This window comes from Kogia breviceps, chromosome 7 (genome assembly GCF_026419965.1).
Source record: "Kogia breviceps isolate mKogBre1 chromosome 7, mKogBre1 haplotype 1, whole genome shotgun sequence".
Classification (NCBI taxonomy): domain Eukaryota; kingdom Metazoa; phylum Chordata; class Mammalia; order Artiodactyla; family Physeteridae; genus Kogia; species Kogia breviceps.
Genome location: NC_081316.1, coordinates 94,424,036 through 94,447,178, shown reverse-complemented (window position 1 = coordinate 94,447,178; position 23,143 = coordinate 94,424,036).

Below are 23,143 nucleotides of genomic sequence, written 5' to 3'. Positions count from 1 at the left end.
GAGTGCCATCTCCAAAGTGAATGGGAAGCTGCCCTCCCTCGAGTGGGTAAAAGCCTAACCCCAGCCCTGAAAGCACGTAACCGTGTGCAAAAGAAGAACAGAAAAAGGACAATTTTCCCTGCACGAAAAGGGCTCTTGGTTTCTCAAACGGAAAGACAAGCTGTCAGAAGTAAGTCAGTATTGGAGAGAGGCAGAAGGCTGTACTTGGCACACGCTAGGGTAAGAGGTTCCTCAAAGCAGCCTTCTCAAAGGGCATAGAAGCAGAGGCCTTCTCCAGCGGCCTCTCCACCAGAGTCTATCCACAAAAGGAACACCTTGAAGCTGGCTGCGAATGCACAGCTTAGGAGGAAAGCAGTACCCGCATGCTACGAATGTGATCTCTTGATGGTGCCCCAGAAAGGAACTCTGGCACTTGTACTTCCCAAGTGAGCTTAGCTGCACAACGTTTGCCCCACAGTGGAGAGCAGAAACATTGCTAGTGGCGAGTGGGCCACCCCATACACCGGGGCAGTAGCACCACACACATCTCCCAGAGAACAGAGACTTCCCAATCCGTGCGTGTTCTCTTCGAATGGAGAGGGTAGTTTGCAGTCTGCGAAGCACAGTTATGGCCCACAGCGCTGCAGGAGTGCCATCTCCAAAGTGAATGGGAAGCTGCCCTCCCTCGAGTGGGTAAAAGCCTAACCCAGGCCTGAAAGCACGTCACCGTGTGCAAAAGAAGAACAGAACACGGACATTTTTCCCTGCACGAAAAGGGCTCTTGGTTTCTCAAAAGGAAAGACAAGCTGTCAAAAGTAAGTCAGTATTGGAGAGAGGCAGAAGGCTGTACTTGGCAGAGGCTAGGGTAAGAGGTTCCTCAAAGCAGCCTTCTCAAAGGGCATAGAAGCAGAGGCCTTCTCCAGCGGCCTCTCCACCAGAGTCTATCCACAAAAGGAACACCTTGAAGCTGGCTGCGAATGCACAGCTTAGGAGGAAAGCAGTACCCGCATGCTACGAATGTGATCTCTTGATGGTGCCCCAGAAAGGAACTCTGGCACTTGTACTTCCCAAGTGAGCTTAGCTGCACAACGTTTGCCCCACAGTGGCGAGCAGAAACATTGCTAGTGGCCAGTGAGCCACCCCATACACCGGGGCAGTAGCACCACACACATCTCCCAGAGAACAGAGACTTCCCAATCCGTGCGTGTTCTCTTCGAATGGAGAGGGTAGTTTGCAGTCTGCGAAGCACAGACATGGCCCACAGCGCTGCAGGAGTGCCATCTCCAAAGTGAATGGGAAGCTGCCCTCCCTCGAGTGGGTAAAAGCCTAACCCAGGCCTGAAAGCACGTCACCGTGTGCAAAAGAAGAACAGAAAACGGACATTTTTCCCTGCACGAAAAGGGCTCTTGGTTTCTCAAACGGAAAGACAAGCTGTCAGAAGTAAGTCAGTATTGGAGAGAGGCAGAAGGCTGTACTTGGCAGAGGCTAGGGAAAGAGGTTCCTCAAAGCAGCCTTCTCAAAGGGCATAGAAGCAGAGGCCTTATCCAGCGGCCTCTCCTCCAGAGTCTATCCACAAAAGGAACACCTTGAAGCTGGTGGGGAATGCACAGCTTAGGAGGAAAGCAGTACCCGCATGCTACGAATGTGATCTCTTGATGGTGCCCCAGAAAGGAACTCTGGCACTTGTACTTCCCAAGTGAGCTTAGCTGCACAACGCTTGCCCCACAGTGGCGAGCAGAAACGTTGCTAGTGGCCAGTGAGCCACCCCATACACCGGGGCAGTAGCACCACACACAACTCCCAGAGAACAGAGACTTCCCAATCCGTGCGTGTTCTCTTCGAATGGAGAGGGTAGTTTGCAGTCTGCGAAGCACAGACATGGCCCACAGCGCTGCAGGAGTGCCATCTCCAAAGTGAATGGGAAGCTGCCCTCCCTCTAGTGGGTAAAAGCCTAACCCCAGCCCTGAAAGCACGTCACCGTGTGCAAAAGAAGAACAGAAAAAGGACATTTTTCCCTGCACGAAAAGGGCTCTTGGTTTCTCAAACGGAAAGACAAGGTGTCAGAAGTAAGTCAGTATTGGAGAGAGGCAGAAGGCTGTACTTGGCAGAGGCTAGGGTAAGAGGTTCCTCAAAGCAGCCCTCTCAAAGGGCATAGAAGCAGAGGCCTTATCCAGCGGCCTCTCCTCCAGAGTCTATCCACAAAAGGAACACCTTGAAGCTGGCTGCGAATGCACAGCTTAGGAGGAAAGCAGTACCCGCATGCTACGAATGTGATCTCTTGATGGTGCCCCAGAAAGGAACTCTGGCACTTGTACTTCCCAAGTGAGCTTAGCTGCACAATGTTTGCCCCACAGTGGCGAGCAGAAACATTGCTAGTGGCCAGTGAGCCACCCCATACACCGGGGCAGTAACACCACACACAACTCCCAGAGAACAGAGACTTCCCAATCCGTGCGTGTTCTCTTCGAATGGAGAAGGTAGTTTGCAGTCTGCGAAGCACAGACATGGCCCACAGCGCTGCAGGAGTGCCATCTCCAAAGTGAATGGGAAGCTGCCCTCCCTCGAGTGCTTAAAAGCCTAACCACAGCCGTGAAAGCACGTCACCGTGTGCAAAAGAAGAACAGAAAACGGACATTTTTCCCTGCACGAAAAGGGCTCTTGGTTTCTCAAACGGAAAGACAAGCTGTCAGAAGTAAGTCAGTATTGGAGAGAGGCAGAAGGCTGTACTTGGCAGAGGCTAGGGAAAGAGGTTCCTCAAAGCAGCCTTCTCAAAGGGCATAGAAGCAGAGGCCTTATCCAGCGGCCTTTCCTCCAGAGTCTATCCACAAAAGGAGCACCTTGAAGCTGGCTGCGAATGCACAGCTTAGGAGGAAAGCAGTACCCGCATGCTACGAATGTGATCACTTGTTGGTGCCCCAGAAAGGAACTCTGGCACTTGTACTTCCCAAGTGAGCTTAGCTGCACAACGCTTGCCCCACAGTGGCGAGCAGAAACGTTGCTAGTGGCCAGTGAGCCACCCCATACACCGGGGCAGTAGCACCACACACAACTCCCAGAGAACAGAGACTTCCCAATCCGTGCGTGTTCTCTTCGAATGGAGAGGGTAGTTTGCAGTCTGCGAAGCACTGACATGGCCCACAGCGCTGCAGGAGTGCCATCTCCAAAGTGAATGGGAAGCTGCCCTCCCTCGAGTGGGTAAAAGCCTAACCCAGGCCTGAAAGCACGTCACCGTGTGCAAAAGAAGAACAGAAAACGGACATTTTTCCCTGCACGAAAAGGGCTCTTGGTTTCTCAAACGGACAGACAAGCTGTCAAAAGTAAGTCAGTATTGGAGAGAGGCAGAAGGCTGTACTTGGCAGAGGCTAGGGAAAGAGGTTCCTCAAAGCAGCCTTCTCAAAGGGCATAGAAGCAGAGGCCTTATCCAGCGGCCTCTCCTCCAGAGTCTATCCACAAAAGGAACACCTAGAACCTGGCTGCGAATGCACAGCTTAGGAGGAAAGCAGTACCCGCATGCTACGAATGTGATCTCTTGATGGTGCCCCAGAAAGGAACTCTGGCACTTGTACTTCCCAAGTGAGTTTAGCTGCACAACGCTTGCCCCACAGTGGCGAGCAGAAACATTGCTAGTGGCCAGTGAGCCACCCCATACACCGGGGCAGTAGCACCACACACAACTCCCAGAGAACAGAGACTTCCCAATCCGTGCGTGTTCTCTTCGAATGGAGAGGGTAGTTTGCAGTCTGCGAAGCACAGACATGGCCCACAGCGCTGCAGGAGTGCCATCTCCAAAGTGAATGGGAAGCTGCCCTCCCTCGAGTGGGTAAAAGCCTAACCCCAGCCCTGAAAGCACGTAACCGTGTGCAAAAGAAGAACAGAAAAAGGACATTTTTCCCTGCACGAAAAGGGCTCTTGGTTTCTCAAACGGAAAGACAAGCTGTCAGAAGTAAGTCAGTATTGGAGAGAGGCAGAAGGCTGTACTTGGCAGAGGCTAGGGTAAGAGGTTCCTCAAAGCAGCCCTCTCAAAGGGCATAGAAGCAGAGGCCTTATCCAGCGGCCTCTCCTCCAGAGTCTATCCACAAAAGGAACACCTTGAAGCTGGCTGCGAATGCACAGCTTAGGAGGAAAGCAGTACCCGCATGCTACGAATGTGATCTCTTGATGGTGCCCCAGAAAGGAACTCTGGCACTTGTACTTCCCAAGTGAGCTTAGTTGCACAACGTTTTCCCCACAGTGGCGAGCAGAAACATTGCTAGTGGCCAGTGAGCCACCCCATACACCGGGGCAGTAGCACCACACACAACTCCCTGAGAACAGAGACTTCCCAATCCGTGCGTGTTCTCTTCGAATGGAGAGGGTAGTTTGCAGTCTGCGAAGCACAGACATGGCCCACAGCGCTGCAGGAGTGCCATCTCCAAAGTGAATGGGAAGCTGCCCTCCCTCGAGTGGGTAAAAGCCTAACCCCAGCCCTGAAAGCACGTAACCGTGTGCAAAAGAAGAACAGAAAAAGGACATTTTTCCCTGCACGAAAAGGGCTCTTGGTTTCTCAAACGGAAAGACAAGCTGTCAGAAGTAAGTCAGTATTGGAGAGAGGCAGAAGGCTGTACTTGGCAGAGGATAGGGTAAGAGGTTCCTCAAAGCAGCCCTCTCAAAGGGCATAGAAGCAGAGGCCTTATCCAGCGGCCTCTCCTCCAGAGTCTATCCACAAAAGGAACACCTTGAAGCTGGCTGCGAATGCACAGCTTAGGAGGAAAGCAGTACCCGCATGCTACGAATGTGATCTCTTGATGGTGCCCCAGAAAGGAACTCTGGCACTTGTACTTCCCAAGTGAGCTTAGCTGAACAACGTTTGCCCCACAGTGGCGAGCAGAAACATTGCTAGTGGCCAGTGAGCCACCCCATACACCGGGGCAGTAGCACCACACACAACTCCCAGAGAACAGAGACTTCCCAATCCGTGCGTGTTCTCTTCGAATGGAGAAGTTAGTTTGCAGTCTGCGAAGCACAGACATGGCCCACAGCGCTGCAGGAGTGCCATCTCCAAAGTGAATGGGAAGCTGCCCTCCCCCGAGTGCTTAAAAGCCTAACCACAGCCGTGAAAGCACGTCACCGTGTGCAAAAGAAGAACAGAAAACGGACATTTTTCCCTGCACGAAAAGGGCTCTTGGTTTCTCAAACGGAAAGACAAGCTGTCAGAAGTAAGTCAGTATTGGAGAGAGGCAGAAGGCTGTACTTGGCAGAGGCTAGGGAAAGAGGTTCCTCAAAGCAGCCTTCTCAAAGGGCATAGAAGCAGAGGCCTTATCCAGCGGCCTTTCCTCCAGAGTCTATCCACAAAAGGAGCACCTTGAAGCTGGCTGCGAATGCACAGCTTAGGAGGAAAGCAGTACCCGCATGCTACGAATGTGATCACTTGTTGGTGCCCCAGAAAGGAACTCTGGCACTTGTACTTCCCAAGTGAGCTTAGCTGCACAACGTTTGCCCCACAGTGGCGAGCAGAAACATTGCTACTGGCCAGTGAGCCACCCCATACACCGGGACAGTAGCACCACACACATCTCCCAGAGAACAGAGACTTCCCAATCCGTGCGTGTTCTCTTCGAATGGAGAGGGTAGTTTGCAGTCTGCGAAGCACAGACATGGCCCACAGCGCTGCAGGAGTGCCATCTCCAAAGTGAATGGGAAGCTGCCCTCCCTCGAGTGCTTAAAAGCCTAACCACAGCCGTGAAAGCACGTCACCGTGTGCAAAAGAAGAACAGAAAACGGACATTTTTCCCTGCACGAAAAGGGCTCTTGGTTTCTCAAACGGAAAGACAAGCTGTCAGAAGTAAGTCAGTATTGGAGAGAGGCAGAAGGCTGTACTTGGCAGAGGCTAGGGAAAGAGGTTCCTCTAAGCAGCCTTCTCAAAGGGCATAGAAGCAGAGGCCTTATCCAGCGGCCTCTCCTCCAGAGTCTATCCACAAAAGGAACACCTTGAAGCTGGTGGGGAATGCACAGCTTAGGAGGAAAGCAGTACCCGCATGCTACGAATGTGATCTCTTGATGGTGCCCCAGAAAGGAACTCTGGCACTTGTACTTCCCAAGTGAGCTTAGCTGCACAACGCTTGCCCCACAGTGGCGAGCAGAAACGTTGCTAGTGGCCAGTGAGCCACCCCATACACCGGGGCAGTAGCACCACACACAACTCCCAGAGAACAGAGACTTCCCAATCCGTGCGTGTTCTCTTCGAATGGAGAGGGTAGTTTGCAGTCTGCGAAGCACAGACATGGCCCACAGCGCTGCAGGAGTGCCATCTCCAAAGTGAATGGGAAGCTGCCCTCCCTCGAGTGGGTAAAAGCCTAACCCCAGCCCTGAAATCACGTAACCGTGTGCAGAAGAAGAATAGAAAAAGGACATTTTTCCCTGCACGAAAAGGGCTCTTGGTTTCTCAAACGGAAAGACAAGCTGTCAGAAGTAAGTCAGTATTGGAGAGAGGCAGAAGGCTGTACTTGGCAGAGGCTAGGGTAAGAGGTTCCGCAAAGCAGCCCTCTCAAAGGGCATAGAAGCAGAGGCCTTATCCAGCGGCCTCTCCTCCAGAGTCTATCCACAAAAGGAACACCTTGAAGCTGGCTGCGAATGCACAGCTTAGGAGGAAAGCAGTACCCGCATGCTACGAATGTGATCTCTTGATGGTGCCCCAGAAAGGAACTCTGGCACTTGTACTTCCCAAGTGAGCTTAGCTGCACAACGTTTGCCCCACAGTGGCGAGCAGAAACATTGCTAGTGGCCAGTGAGCCACCCCATACACTGGGGCAGTAGCACCACACACATCTCCCAGAGAACAGAGACTTCCCAATCCGTGCGTGTTCTCTTCGAATGGAGAGGGTAGTTTGCAGTCTGCGAAGCACAGACATGGCCCACAGCGCTGCAGGAGTGCCATCTCCAAAGTGAATGGGAAGCTGCCCTCCCTCGAGTGCTTAAAAGCCTAACCACAGCCGTGAAAGCACGTCACCGTGTGCAAAAGAAGAACAGAAAACGGACATTTTTCCCTGCACGAAAAGGGCTCTTGGTTTCTCAAACGGAAAGACAAGCTGTCAGAAGTAAGTCAGTATTGGAGAGAGGCAGAAGGCTGTACTTGGCAGAGGCTAGGGAAAGAGGTTCCTCAAAGCAGCCTTCTCAAAGGGCATAGAAGCAGAGGCCTTATCCAGCGGCCTCTCCTCCAGAGTCTATCCACAAAAGGAACACCTTGAAGCTGTTGGGGAATGCACAGCTTAGGAGGAAAGCAGTACCCGCATGCTACGAATGTGATCTCTTGATGGTGCCCCAGAAAGGAACTCTGGTACTTGTACTTCCCAAGTGAGCTTAGCTGCACAACGCTTGCCCCACAGTGGCGAGCAGAAACGTTGCTAGTGGCCAGTGAGCCACCCCATACACCGGGGCAATAGCACCACACACAACTCCCAGAGAACAGAGACTTCCCAATCCGTGCGTGTTCTCTTCGAATGGAGAGGGTAGTTTGCAGCCTGCGAAGCACTGACATGGCCCACAGCGCTGCAGGAGTGCCATCTCCAAAGTGAATGGGAAGCTGCCCTCCCTCGAGTGGGTAAAAGCCTAACCCAGGCCTGAAAGCACGTCACCGTGTGCAAAAGAAGAACAGAAAACGGACATTTTTCCCTGCACGAAAAGGGCTCTTGCTTTCTCAAACGGAAAGACAAGCTGTCAAAAGTAAGTCAGTATTGGAGAGAGGCAGAAGGCTGTACTTGGCAGAGGCTAGGGAAAGAGGTTCCTCAAAGCAGCCTTCTCAAAGGGCATAGAAGCAGAGGCCTTATCCAGCGGCCTCTCCTCCAGAGTCTATCCACAAAAGGAACACCTTGAAGCTGGCGGGGAATGCACAGCTTAGGAGGAAAGCAGTACCCGCATGCTACGAATGTGATCTCTTGATGGTGCCCCAGAAAGGAACTCTGGCACTTGTACTTCCCAAGTGAGCTTAGCTGCACAACGCTTGCCCCACAGTGGCGAGCAGAAACGTTGCTAGTGGCCAGTGAGCCACCCCATACACCGGGGCAGTAGCACCACACACAACTCCCAGAGAACAGAGACTTCCCAATCCGTGCGTGTTCTCTTCGAATGGAGAGGGTAGTTTGCAGTCTGCGAAGCACAGACATGGCCCACAGCGCTGCAGGAGTGCCATCTCCAAAGTGAATGGGAAGCTGCCCTCCCTCGAGTGGGTAAAAGCCTAACGCCAGCCCTGAAAGCACGTCACCGTGTGCAAAAGAAGAACAGAAAACGGACATTTTTCCCTGCACGAAAAGGGCTCTTGCTTTCTCAAACGGAAAGACAAGCTGTCAGAAGTAAGTCAGTATTGGAGAGAGGCAGAAGGCTGTACTTGGCAGAGGCTAGGGTAAGAGGTTCCTCAAAGCAGCCCTCTCAAAGGGCATAGAAGCAGAGGCCTTATCCAGCGGCCTCTCCACCAGAGTCTATCCACAAAAGGAACACCTTGAAGCTGGCTGCGAATGCACAGCTGAGGAGGAAAGCAGGACCCGCATGCTACGAATGTGATCTCTTGATGGTGCCCCAGAAAGGAACTCTGGCACTTGTACTTCCCAAGTGAGCTTAGCTGCACAACGTTTGCCCCACAGTGGCGAGCAGAAACATTGCTAGTGGCCAGTGAGACACCCCATACACCGGGGCAGTAGCACCACACACAACTCCCAGAGAACAGAGACTTCCGAATCCGTGCGTGTTCTCTTCGAATGGAGAGGGTAGTTTGCAGTCTGCGAAGCACAGACATGGTCCACAGCGCTGCAGGAGTGCCATCTCCAAAGTGAATGGGAAGCTGCCCTCCCTCGAGTGGGTAAAAGCCTAACCCAGGCCTGAAAGCACGTCACCGTGTGCAAAAGAAGAACAGAAAACGGACATTTTTCCCTGCACGAAAAGGGCTCTTGGTTTCTCAAACGGAAAGACAAGCTGTCAGAAGTAAGTCAGTATTGGAGAGAGGCAGAAGGCTGTACTTGGCAGAGGCTAGGGTAATAGGTTCCTCAAAGCAGCCCTCTCAAAGGGCATAGAAGCAGAGGCCTTCTCCAGCGGCCTCTCCTCCAGAGTCTATCCACAAAAGGAACACCTTGAAGCTGGCGGGGAATGCACAGCTTAGGAGGAAAGCAGTACCCGCATGCTACGAATGTGATCTCTTGATGGTGCCCCAGAAAGGAACTCTGGCACTTGTACTTCCCAAGTGAGCTTAGCTGCACAACGTTTGCCCCACAGTGGCGAGCAGAAACATTGCTAGTGGCCAGTGAGCCACCCCATACACCGGGGCAATAGCACCACACACAACTCCCAGAGAACAGAGACTTCCCAATCCGTGCGTGTTCTCTTCGAATGGAGAGGGTAGTTTGCAGTCTGCGAAGCACAGACATGGCCCACAGCGCTGCAGGAGTGCCATCTCCAAAGTGAATGGGAAGCTGCCCTCCCTCGAGTGGGTAAAAGCCTAACCACAGCCCTGAAAGCACGTCACCGTGTGCAAAAGAAGAACAGAAAACGGACATTTTTCCCTGCACGAAAAAGGCTCTTGCTTTCTCAAACGGAAAGACAAGCTGTCAAAAGTAAGTCAGTATTGGAGAGAGGCAGAAGGCTGTACTTGGCACACGCTAGGTAAGAGGTTTTTCAAAGCAGCCTTCTCAAAGGGCATAGAAGCAGAAGCCTTCTCCAGCGGCCTCTCCACCAGAGTCCATGCACAAAAGGAACACCTTGAAGCTGGCTGCGAATGCACAGCTGAGGAGGAAAGCAGTACCCGCATGCTACGAATGTGATCTCTTGATGGTGCCCCAGAAAGGAACTCTGGCACTTGTACTTCCCAAGTGAGCTTAGCTGCACAACGTTTGCCCCACAGTGGCGAGCAGAAACATTGCTAGTGGCCAGTGAGCCACCCCATACACCGGGGCAGTAGCACCACACACAACTCCCAGAGAACAGAGACTTCCCAATCCGTGCGTGTTCTCTTCGAATGGAGAGGGTAGTTTGCAGTCTGCGAAGCACAGACATGGCCCACTGCGCTGCAGGAGTGCCATCTCCAAAGTGAATGGGAAGCTGCCCTCGCTCGAGTGGGTAAAAGCCTAACCACAGCCCTGAAAGCACGTCACCGTGTGCAAAAGAAGAACAGAAAACGGACATTTTTCCCTGCACGAAAAGGGCTCTTGGTTTCTCAAACGGAAAGACAAGCTGTCAGAAGTAAGTCAGTATTGGAGAGAGGCAGAAGGCTGTACTTGGCAGAGGCTAGGGTAAGAGGTTCCTCAAAGCAGCCCTCTCAAAGGGCATAGAAGCAGAGGCCTTATCCAGCGGCCTCTCCTCCAGAGTCTATCCACAAAAGGAACACCTTGAAGCTGGCTGCGAATGCACAGCTTAGGAGGAAAGCAGTACCCGCATGCTACGAATGTGATCTCTTGATGGTGCCCCAGAAAGGAACTCTGGCACTTGTACTTCCCAAGTGAGCTTAGCTGAACAACGTTTGCCCCACAGTGGCGAGCAGAAACATTGCTAGTGGCCAGTGAGCCACCCCATACACCGGGGCAGTAGCACCACACATAACTCCCAGAGAACAGAGACTTCCCAATCCGTGCGTGTTCTCTTCGAATGGAGAGGGTAGTTTGCAGTCTGCGAAGCACAGACATGGCCCACAGCGCTGCAGGAGTGCCATCTCCAAAGTGAATGGGAAGCTGCCCTGCCTCGAGTGGGTAAAAGCCTAACCACAGCCCTGAAAGCACGTCACCGTGTGCAAAAGAAGAACAGAAAACGGACATTTTTCCCTGCACGAAAAGGGCTCTTGGTTTCTCAAACGGAAAGACAAGCTGTCAGAAGTAAGTCAGTATTGGAGAGAGGCAGAAGGCTGTAATTGGCAGAGGCTAGGGAAACAGGTTCCTCAAAGCAGCCTTCTCAAAGGGCATAGAAGCAGAGGCCTTATCCAGAGGCCTCTCCTCCAGAGTCTATCCACAAAAGGAACACCTTGAAGCTGTTGGGGAATGCACAGCTTAGGAGGAAAGCAGTACCCGCATGCTACGAATGTGATCTCTTGATGGTGCCCCAGAAAGGAACTCTGGCACTTGTACTTCCCAAGTGAGCTTAGCTGCACAACGCTTGCCCCACAGTGGCGAGCAGAAACGTTGCTAGTGGCCAGTGAGCCACCCCATACACCGGGGCAGTAGCACCACACACAACTCCCAGAGAACAGAGACTTCCCAATCCGTGCGTGTTCTCTTCGAATGGAGAGGGTAGTTTGCAGTTTGCGAAGCACAGACATGGCCCACAGCGCTGCAGGAGTGCCATCTCCAAAGTGAATGGGAAGCTGCCCTCCCTCGAGTGGGTAAAAGCCTAACCCCAGACCTGAAAGCACGTAACCGTGTGCAAAAGAAGAACAGAAAACGGACATTTTTCCCTACACGAAAAGGGCTCTTGGTTTCTCAAACGGAAAGACAAGCTGTCAAAAGTAAGTCAGTATTGGAGAGAGGCAGAAGGCTGTACTTGGCAGAGGCTAGGGTAAGAGGTTCCTCAAAGCAGCCTTCTCAAAGGGCATAGAAGCAGAAGCCTTCTCCAGCGGCCTCTCCACCAGAGTCTATCCACAAAAGGAACACCTTGAAGCTGGCTGCGAATGCACAGCTTAGGAGGAAAGCAGTACCCGCATGCTACGAATGTGATCTCTTGATGGTGCCCCAGAAAGGAACTCTGGCACTTGTACTTCCCAAGTGAGCTTAGTTGCACAACGTTTTCCCCACAGTGGCGAGCAGAAACATTGCTAGTGGCCAGTGAGCCACCCCATACACCGGGGCAGTAGCACCACACACAACTCCCAGAGAACAGAGACTTCCCAATCCGTGCGTGTTCTCTTCGAATGGAGAGGGTAGTTTGCAGTCTGCGAAGCACAGACATGGCCCACAGCGCTGCAGGAGTGCCATCTCCAAAGTGAATGGGAAGCTGCCCTCCCTCGAGTGGGTAAAAGCCTAACCCCAGCCCTGAAAGCACGTAACCGTGTGCAAAAGAAGAACAGAAAAAGGACATTTTTCCCTGCACGAAAAGGGCTCTTGGTTTCTCAAACGGAAAGACAAGCTGTCAGAAGTAAGTCAGTATTGGAGAGAGGCAGAAGGCTGTACTTGGCAGAGGCTAGGGTAAGAGGTTCCTCAAAGCAGCCCTCTCAAAGGGCATAGAAGCAGAGGCCTTATCCAGCGGCCTCTCCTCCAGAGTCTATCCACAAAAGGAACACCTTGAAGCTGGCTGCGAATGCACAGCTTAGGAGGAAAGCAGTACCCGCATGCTACGAATGTGATCTCTTGATGGTGCCCCAGAAAGGAACTCTGGCACTTGTACTTCCCAAGTGAGCTTAGCTGAACAACGTTTGCCCCACAGTGGCGAGCAGAAACATTGCTAGTGGCCAGTGAGCCACCCCATACACCGGGGCAGTAGCACCACACATAACTCCCAGAGAACAGAGACTTCCCAATCCGTGCGTGTTCTCTTCGAATGGAGAGGGTAGTTTGCAGTCTGCGAAGCACAGACATGGCCCACAGCGCTGCAGGAGTGCCATCTCCAAAGTGAATGGGAAGCTGCCCTCCCTTGAGTGGGTAAAAGCCTAACCCCAGCCCTGAAAGCACGTCACCGTGTGCAAAAGAAGAACAGAAAACGGACATTTTTCCCTGCACGAAAAGGGCTCTTGGTTTCTCAAACGGAAAGACAAGCTGTCAAAAGTAAGTCAGTATTGGAGAGAGGCAGAAGGCTGTACTTGGCACACGCTAGGGTAAGAGGTTCCTCAAAGCAGCCTTCTCAAAGGGCATAGAAGCAGAGGCCTTCTCCAGCGGCCTCTCCACCAGAGTCTATCCACAAAAGGAACACCTTGAAGCTGGCGGGGAATGCACAGCTTAGGAGGAAAGCAGTACCCGCATGCTACGAATGTGATCTCTTGATGGTGCCCCAGAAAGGAACTCTGGCACTTGTACTTCCCAAGTGAGCTTAGCTGCACAACGCTTGCCCCACAGTGGCGAGCAGAAACGTTGCTAGTGGCCAGTGAGCCACCCCATACACCGGGGCAGTAGCACCACACACAACTCCCAGAGAACAGAGACTTCCCAATCCGTGCGTGTTCTCTTCGAATGGAGAGGGTAGTTTGCAGTCTGCGAAGCACAGACATGGCCCACAGCGCTGCAGGAGTGCCATCTCCAAAGTGAATGGGAAGCTGCCCTCCCTCGAGTGGGTAAAAGCCAAACCACAGCCCTGAAAGCACGTCACCGTGTGCAAAAGAAGAACAGAAAACGGACATTTTTCCCTGCACGAAAAGGGCTCTTGCTTTCTCAAACGGAAAGACAAGCTGTCAGAAGTAAGTCAGTATTGGAGAGAGGCAGAAGGCTGTACTTGGCACACGCTAGGTAAGAGGTTTTTCAAAGCAGCCTTCTCAAAGGGCATAGAAGCAGAAGCCTTCTCCAGCGGCCTCTCCACCAGAGTCTATCCACAAAAGGAACACCTTGAAGCTGGCTGCGAATGCACAGCTGAGGAGGAAAGCAGTACCCGCATGCTACGAATGTGATCTCTTGATGGTGCCCCAGAAAGGAACTCTGGCACTTGTACTTCCCAAGTGAGCTTAGCTGCACAACGTTTGCCCCACAGTGGCGAGCAGAAACATTGCTAGTGGCCAGTGAGCCACCCCATACACCGGGGCAGTAGCACCACACACAACTCCCAGAGAACAGAGACTTCCCATTCCGTGCGTGTTCTCTTCGAATGGAGAGGGTAGTTTGCAGTCTGCGAAGCACAGACATGGCCCACAGCGCTGCAGGAGTGCCATCTCCAAAGTGAATGGGAAGCTGCCCTCCCTCGAGTGGGTAAAAGCCTAACCCCAGCCCTGAAAGCACGTCACCGTGTGCAAAAGAAGAACAGAAAACGGACATTTTTCCCTGCACGAAAAGGGCTCTTGGTTTCTCAAACGGAAAGACAAGCTGTCAGAAGTAAGTCAGTATTGGAGAGAGGCAGAAGGCTGTACTTGGCAGAGGCTAGGGTAAGAGGTTCCTCAAAGCAGCCCTCTCAAAGGGCATAGAAGCAGAGGCCTTTTCCAGCGGCCTCTCCTCCAGAGTCTATCCACAAAAGGAACACCTTGAAGCTGGCTGCGAATGCACAGCTTAGGAGGAAAGCAGTACCCGCATGCTACGAATGTGATCTCTTGATGGTGCCCCAGAAAGGAACTCTGGCACTTGTACTTCCCAGGTGAGCTTAGCTGAACAACGTTTGCCCCACAGTGGCGAGCAGAAACATTGCTAGTGGCCAGTGAGGCACCCCATACACCGGGGCAGTAGCACCACACACAACTCCCAGAGAACAGAGACTTCCCAATCCGTGCGTGTTCTCTTCGAATGGAGAGGGTAGTTTGCAATCTGCGAAGCACAGACATGGCCCACAGCGCTGCAGGAGTGCCATCTCCAAAGTGAATGGGAAGCTGCCCTCCCTCGAGTGGGTAAAAGCCTAACCACAGCCCTGAAAGCACGTCACCGTGTGCAAAAGAAGAACAGAAAACGGACATTTTTCCCTGCACGAAAAGGGCTCTTGGTTTCTCAAACGGAAAGACAAGCTGTCAGAAGTAAGTCAGTATTGGAGAGAGGCAGAAGGCTGTACTTGGCAGAGGCTATTGTAAGAGGTTCCTCAAAGCAGCCCTCTCAAAGGGCATAGAAGCAGAGGCCTTATCCAGCGGCCTCTCCTCCAGAGTCTATCCACAAAAGGAACACCTTGAAGCTGGCTGCGAATGCACAGCTTAGGAGGAAAGCAGTACCCGCATGCTACGAATGTGATCTCTTGATGGTGCCCCAGAAAGGAACTCTGGCACTTGTACTTCCCAAGTGAGCTTAGCTGCACAACGTTTGCCCCACAGTGGCGAGCAGAAACATTGTTAGTGGCCAGTGAGCCACCCCATACACCGGGGCAGTAGCACCACACATAACTCCCAGAGAACAGAGACTTCCCAATCCGTGCGTGTTCTCTTCGAATGGAGAGGGTAGTTTGCAGTCTGCGAAGCACAGACATGGCCCACAGCGCTGCAGGAGTGCCATCTCCAAAGTGAATGGGAAGCTGCCCTGCCTCGAGTGGGTAAAAGCCTAACCACAGCCCTGAAAGCACGTAACCGTGTGCAAAAGAAGAACGGAAAACGGACATTTTTCCCTGCACGAAAAGGGCTCTTGGTTTCTCAAACTGAAAGACAAGCTGTCAGAAGTAAGTCAGTATTGGAGAGAGGCAGAAGGCTGTACTTGGCAGAGGCTAGGGAAACAGGTTCCTCAAAGCAGCCTTCTCAAAGGGCATAGATGCAGAGGCCTTATCCAGAGGCCTCTCCTCCAGAGTCTATCCACAAAAGGAACACCTTGAAGCTGGCGGGGAATGCACAGCTTAGGAGGAAAGCAGTACCCGCATGCTACGAATGTGATCTCTTGATGGTGCCCCAGAAAGGAACTCTGGCACTTGTACTTCCCAAGTGAGCTTAGCTGCACAACGCTTGCCCCACAGTGGCGAGCAGAAACGTTGCTAGTGGCCAGTGAGCCACCCCATACACCGGGGCAGTAGCACCACACACAACTCCCAGAGAACAGAGACTTCCCAATCCGTGCGTGTTCTCTTCGAATGGAGAGGGTAGTTTGCAGTTTGCGAAGCACAGACATGGCCCACAGCGCTGCAGGAGTGCCATCTCCAAAGTGAATGGGAAGCTGCCCTCCCTCGAGTGGGTAAAAGCCTAACCCCAGACCTGAAAGCACGTAACCGTGTGCAAAAGAAGAACAGAAAACGGACATTTTTCCCTGCACGAAAAGGGCTCTTGGTTTCTCAAACGGAAAGACAAGCTGTCAAAAGTAAGTCAGTATTGGAGAGAGGCAGAAGGCTGTACTTGGCAGAGGCTAGGGTAAGAGGTTCCTCAAAGCAGCCTTCTCAAAGGGCATAGAAGCAGAGGCCTTCTCCAGCGGCCTCTCCACCAGTGTCTATCCACAAAAGGAACACCTTGAAGCTGGCTGCGAATGCACAGCTTAGGAGGAAAGCAGTACCCGCATGCTACGAATGTGATCTCTTGATGGTGCCCCAGAAAGGAACTCTGGCACTTGTACTTCCCAAGTGAGCTTAGCTGCACAACGTTTGCCCCACAGTGGCGAGCAGAAACATTGCTACTGGCCAGTGAGCCACCCCATACACCGGGGCAGTAGCACCACACACATCTCCCAGAGAACAGAGACTTCCCAATCCGTGCGTGTTCTCTTCGAATGGAGAGGGTAGTTTGCAGTCTGCGAAGCACAGACATGGCCCACAGCGCTGCAGGAGTGCCATCTCCAAAGTGAATGGGAAGCTGCCCTCCCTCGAGTGGGTAAAAGCCTAACCCAGGCCTGAAAGCACGTCACCGTGTGCAAAAGAAGAACAGAAAACGGACATTTTTCCCTGCACGAAAAGGGCTCTTGGTTTCTCAAACGGAAAGACAAGCTGTCAAAAGTAAGTCAGTATTGGATAGAGGCAGAAGGCTGTACTTGGCAGAGGCTAGGGTAATAGGTTCCTCAAAGCAGCCCTCTCAAAGGGCAGAGAAGCAGAGGCCTTCTCCAGCGGCCTCTCCTCCAGAGTCTATCCACAAAAGGAACACCTTGAAGCTGGCTGCGAATGCACAGCTGAGGAGGAAAGCAGTACCCGCATGCTACGAATGTGATTTCTTGATGGTGCCCCAGAAAGGAACTCTGGCACTTGTACTTCCCAAGTGAGCTTAGCTGCACAACGTTTGCCCCACAGTGGCGAGCAGAAACATTGCTAGTGGCCAGTGAGCCACCCCATACACCGGGGCAATAGCACCACACACAACTCCCAGAGAACAGAGACTTCCCAATCCGTGCGTGTTCTCTTCGAATGGAGAGGGTAGTTTGCAGTCTGCGAAGCACAGACATGGCCCACAGCGCTGCAGGAGTGCCATCTCCAAAGTGAATGGGAAGCTGCCCTCCCTCGAGTGGGTAAAAGCCTAACCACAGCCCTGAAAGCACGTCACCGTGTGCAAAAGAAGAACAGAAAACGGACATTTTTCCCTGCACGAAAAGGGCTCTTGGTTTCTCAAACGGAAAGACAAGCTGTCAGAAGTAAGTCAGTATTGGAGAGAGGCAGAAGGCTGTACTTGGCAGAGGCTAGGGTAAGAGGTTCCTCAAAGCAGCCCTCTCAAAGGGCATAGAAGCAGAGGCCTTATCCAGCGGCCTCTCCTCCAGAGTCTATCCACAAAAGGAACACCTTGAAGCTGGCTGCGAATGCACAGCTTAGGAGGAAAGCAGTACCCGCATGCTACGAATGGGATCTCTTGATGGTGCCCCAGAAAGGAACTCTGGCACTTGTACTTCCCAAGTGAGCTTAGCTGAACAACGTTTGCCCCACAGTGGCGAGCAGAAACATTGGTAGTGGCCAGTGAGCCACCCCATACACCGGGGCAGTAGCACCACACATAACTCCCAGAGAACAGAGACTTCCCAATCCGTGCGTGTTCTCTTCGAATGGAGAGGGTAGTTTGCAGTCTGCGAAGCACAGACATGGCCCACAGCGCTGCAGGAGTGCCATCTCCAAAGTGAATGGGAAGCTGCCCTCCCTTGAGTGGGTAAAAGCCTAACACCAGCCCTGAAAGCACGTCACCGTGTGCAAAAGAAGAACAGAAAACGGACATTTTTCCCTGCACGAAAAGGGCTCTTGGTTTCTCAAACGGAAAGACAAGCTGTCAAAAGTAAGTCAGTATTGGAGAGAGGCAGAAGGCTGTACTTGGCACACGCTAGGGTAAGAGGTTCCTCAAAGCAGCCTTCTCAAAGGGCATAGAAGCAGAGGCCTTCTCCAGCGGCCTCTCCACCAGAGTCTATCCACAAAAGGAACACCTTGAAGCTGGCGGGGAATGCACAGCTTAGGAGGAAAGCAGTACCCGCATGCTACGAATGTGATCTCTTGATGGTGCCCCAGAAAGGAACTCTGGCACTTGTACTTCCCAAGTGAGCTTAGCTGCACAACGCTTGCCCCACAGTGGCGAGCAGAAACGTTGCTAGTGGCCAGTGAGCCACCCCATACACCGGGGCAGTAGCACCACACACAACTCCCAGAGAACAGAGCCTTCCCAATCCGTGCGTGTTCTCTTCGAATGGAGAGGGTACTTTGCAGTCTGCGAAGCACAGACATGGCCCACAGCGCTGCAGGAGTGCCATCTCCAAAGTGAATGGGAAGCTGCCCTCCCTCGAGTGGGTAAAAGCCTAACCACAGCCCTGAAAGCACGTCACCGTGTGCAAAAGAAGAACAGAAAACGGACATTTTTCCCTGCACGAAAAGGGCTCTTGCTTTCTCAAACGGAAAGACAAGCTGTCAGAAGTAAGTCAGTATTGGAGAGAGGCAGAAGGCTGTACTTGGCACACGCTAGGTAAGAGGTTTTTCAAAGCAGCCTTCTCAAAGGGCATAGAAGCAGAAGCCTTCTCCAGCGGCCTCTCCACCAGAGTCTATCCACAAAAGGAACACCTTGAAGCTGGCTGCGAATGCACAGCTGAGGAGGAAAGCAGTACCCGCATGCTACGAATGTGATCTCTTGATGGTGCCCCAGAAAGGAACTCTGGCACTTGTACTTCCCAAGTGAGCTTAGCTGCACAACGTTTGCCTCACAGTGGCGAGCAGAAACATTGCTAGTGGCCAGTGAGCCACCCCATACACCGGGGCAGTAGCACCACACACAACTCCCAGAGAACAGAGACTTCCCATTCCGTGCGTGTTCTCTTCGAATGGAGAGGGTAGTTTGCAGTCTGCGAAGCACAGACATGGCCCACAGCGCTGCAGGAGTGCCATCTCCAAAGTGAATGGGAAGCTGCCCTCCCTCGAGTGGGTAAAAGCCTAACCCCAGCCCTGAAAGCACGTCACCGTGTGCAAAAGAAGAACAGAAAACGGACATTTTTCCCTGCACGAAAAGGGCTCTTGGTTTCTCAAACGGAAAGACAAGCTGTCAGAAGTAAGTCAGTATTGGAGAGAGGCAGAAGGCTGTACTTGGCAGAGGCTAGGGTAAGAGGTTCCTCAAAGCAGCCCTCTCAAAGGGCATAGAAGCAGAGGCCTTTTCCAGCGGCCTCTCCTCCAGAGTCTATCCACAAAAGGAACACCTTGAAGCTGGCTGCGAATGCACAGCTTAGGAGGAAAGCAGTACCCGCATGCTACGAATGTGATCTCTTGATGGTGCCCCAGAAAGGAACTCTGGCACTTGTACTTCCCAGGTGAGCTTAGCTGAACAACGTTTGCCCCACAGTGGCGAGCAGAAACATTGCTAGTGGCCAGTGAGGCACCCCATACACCGGGGCAGTAGCACCACACACAACTCCCAGAGAACAGAGACTTCCCAATCCGTGCGTGTTCTCTTCGAATGGAGAGGGTAGTTTGCAATCTGCGAAGCACAGACATGGCCCACAGCGCTGCAGGAGTGCCATCTCCAAAGTGAATGGGAAGCTGCCCTCCCTCGAGTGGGTAAAAGCCTAACCACAGCCCTGAAAGCACGTCACCGTGTGCAAAAGAAGAACAGAAAACGGACATTTTTCCCTGCACGAAAAGGGCTCTTGGTTTCTCAAACGGAAAGACAAGCTGTCAGAAGTAAGTCAGTATTGGAGAGAGGCAGAAGGCTGTACTTGGCAGAGGCTAGGGTAAGAGGTTCCTCAAAGCAGCCCTCTCAAAGGGCATAGAAGCAGAGGCCTTATCCAGCGGCCTCTCCTCCAGAGTCTATCCACAAAAGGAACACCTTGAAGCTGGCTGCGAATGCACAGCTTAGGAGGAAAGCAGTACCCGCATGCTACGAATGTGATCTCTTGATGGTGCCCCAGAAAGGAACTCTGGCACTTGTACTTCCCAAGTGAGCTTAGCTGCACAACGTTTGCCCCACAGTGGCGAGCAGAAACATTGTTAGTGGCCAGTGAGCCACCCCATACACCGGGGCAGTAGCACCACACATAACTCCCAGAGAACAGAGACTTCCCAATCCGTGCGTGTTCTCTTCGAATGGAGAGGGTAGTTTGCAGTCTGCGAAGCACAGACATGGCCCACAGCGCTGCAGGAGTGCCATCTCCAAAGTGAATGGGAAGCTGCCCTGCCTCGAGTGGGTAAAAGCCTAACCACAGCCCTGAAAGCACGTAACCGTGTGCAAAAGAAGAACAGAAAACGGACATTTTTCCCTGCACGAAAAGGGCTCTTGGTTTCTCAAACTGAAAGACAAGCTGTCAGAAGTAAGTCAGTATTGGAGAGAGGCAGAAGGCTGTACTTGGCAGAGGCTAGGGAAACAGGTTCCTCAAAGCAGCCTTCTCAAAGGGCATAGAAGCAGAGGCCTTATCCAGAGGCCTCTCCTCCAGAGTCTATCCACAAAAGGAACACCTTGAAGCTGGCGGGGAATGCACAGCTTAGGAGGAAAGCAGTACCCGCATGCTACGAATGTGATCTCTTGATGGTGCCCCAGAAAGGAACTCTGGCACTTGTACTTCCCAAGTGAGCTTAGCTGCACAACGCTTGCCCCACAGTGGCGAGCAGAAACGTTGCTAGTGGCCAGTGAGCCACCCCATAAACCGGGGCAGTAGCACCACACACAACTCCCAGAGAACAGAGACTTCCCAATCCGTGCGTGTTCTCTTCGAATGGAGAGGGTAGTTTGCAGTTTGCGAAGCACAGACATGGCCCACAGCGCTGCAGGAGTGCCATCTCCAAAGTGAATGGGAAGCTGCCCTCCCTCGAGTGGGTAAAAGCCTAACCCCAGACCTGAAAGCACGTAACCGTGTGCAAAAGAAGAACAGAAAACGGACATTTTTCCCTGCACGAAAAGGGCTCTTGGTTTCTCAAACGGAAAGACAAGCTGTCAAAAGTAAGTCAGTATTGGAGAGAGGCAGAAGGCTGTACTTGGCAGAGGCTAGGGTAAGAGGTTCCTCAAAGCAGCCTTCTCAAAGGGCATAGAAGCAGAAGCCTTCTCCAGCGGCCTCTCCACCAGAGTCTATCCACCAAAGGAACACCTTGAAGCTGGCTGCGAATGCACAGCTTAGGAGGAAAGCAGTACCCGCATGCTACGAATGTGATCTCTTGATGGTGCCCCAGAAAGGAACTCTGGCACTTGTACTTCCCAAGTGAGCTTAGTTGCACAACGTTTTCCCCACAGTGGCGAGCAGAAACATTGCTAGTGGCCAGTGAGCCACCCCATACACCGGGGCAGTAGCACCACACACAACTCCCAGAGAACAGAGACTTCCCAATCCGTGCGTGTTCTCTTCGAATGGAGAGGGTAGTTTGCAGTCTGCGAAGCACAGACATGGCCCACAGCGCTGCAGGAGTGCCATCTCCAAAGTGAATGGGAAGCTGCCCTCCCTCGAGTGGGTAAAAGCCTAACCCCAGCCCTGAAAGCACGTAACCGTGTGCAAAAGAAGAACAGAAAAAGGACATTTTTCCCTGCACGAAAAGGGCTCTTGGTTTCTCAAACGGAAAGACAAGCTGTCAGAAGTAAGTCAGTATTGGAGAGAGGCAGAAGGCTGTACTTGGCAGAGGCTAGGGTTAGAGGTTCCTCAAAGCAGCCCTCTCAAAGGGCATAGAAGCAGAGGCCTTATCCAGCGGCCTCTCCTCCAGAGTCTATCCACAAAAGGAACACCTTGAAGCTGGCTGCGAATGCACAGCTTAGGAGGAAAGCAGTACCCGCATGCTACGAATGTGATCTCTTGATGGTGCCCCAGAAAGGAACTCTGGCACTTGTACTTCCCAAGTGAGCTTAGCTGCACAACGTTTGCCCCACAGTGGCGAGCAGAAACATTGCTAGTGGCCAGTGAGCCACCCCATACACCGGGGCAGTAGCACCACACACATCTCCCAGAGAACAGAGACTTCCCAATCCGTGCGTGTTCTCTTCGAATGGAGAGGGTAGTTTGCAGTTTGCGAAGCACAGACATGGCCCACAGCGCTGCAGGAGTGCCATCTCCAAAGTGAATGGGAAGCTGCCCTCCCTCGAGTGGGTAAAAGCCTAACCCCAGACCTGAAAGCACGTAACCGTGTGCAAAAGAAGAACAGAAAACGGACATTTTTCCCTGCACGAAAAGGGCTCTTGGTTTCTCAAACGGAAAGACAAGCTGTCAAAAGTAAGTCAGTATTGGAGAGAGGCAGAAGGCTGTACTTGGCAGAGGCTAGGGTAAGAGGTTCCTCAAAGCAGCCTTCTCAAAGGGCATAGAAGCAGAGGCCTTCTCCAGCGGCCTCTCCACCAGTGTCTATCCACAAAAGGAACACCTTGAAGCTGGCTGCGAATGCACAGCTTAGGAGGAAAGCAGTACCCGCATGCTACGAATGTGATCTCTTGATGGTGCCCCAGAAAGGAACTCTGTCACTTGTACTTCCCAAGTGAGCTTAGCTGCACAACGTTTGCCCCACAGTGGCGAGCAGAAACATTGCTACTGGCCAGTGAGCCACCCCATACACCGGGGCAGTAGCACCACACACATCTCCCAGAGAACAGAGACTTCCCAATCCGTGCGTGTTCTCTTCGAATGGAGAGAGTAGTTTGCAGTCTGCGAAGCACAGACATGGCCCACAGCGCTGCAGGAGTGCCATCTCCAAAGTGAATGGGAAGCTGCCCTCCCTCGAGTGGGTAAAAGCCTAACCCAGGCCTGAAAGCACGTCACCGTGTGCAAAAGAAGAACAGAAAACGGACATTTTTCCCTGCACGAAAAGGGCTCTTGGTTTCTCAAACGGAAAGACAAGCTGTCAAAAGTAAGTCAGTATTGGATAGAGGCAGAAGGCTGTACTTGGCAGAGGCTAGGGTAATAGGTTCCTCAAAGCAGCCCTCTCAAAGGGCAGAGAAGCAGAGGCCTTCTCCAGCGGCCTCTCCTCCAGAGTCTATCCACAAAAGGAACACCTTGAAGCTGGCTGCGAATGCACAGCTGAGGAGGAAAGCAGTACCCGCATGCTACGAATGTGATTTCTTGATGGTGCCCCAGAAAGGAACTCTGGCACTTGTACTTCCCAAGTGAGCTTAGCTGCACAACGTTTGCCCCACAGTGGCGAGCAGAAACATTGCTAGTTGCCAGTGAGCCACCCCATACACCGGGGCAATAGCACCACACACAACTCCCAGAGAACAGAGACTTCCCAATCCGTGCGTGTTCTCTTCGAATGGAGAGGGTAGTTTGCAGTCTGCGAAGCACAGACATGGCCCACA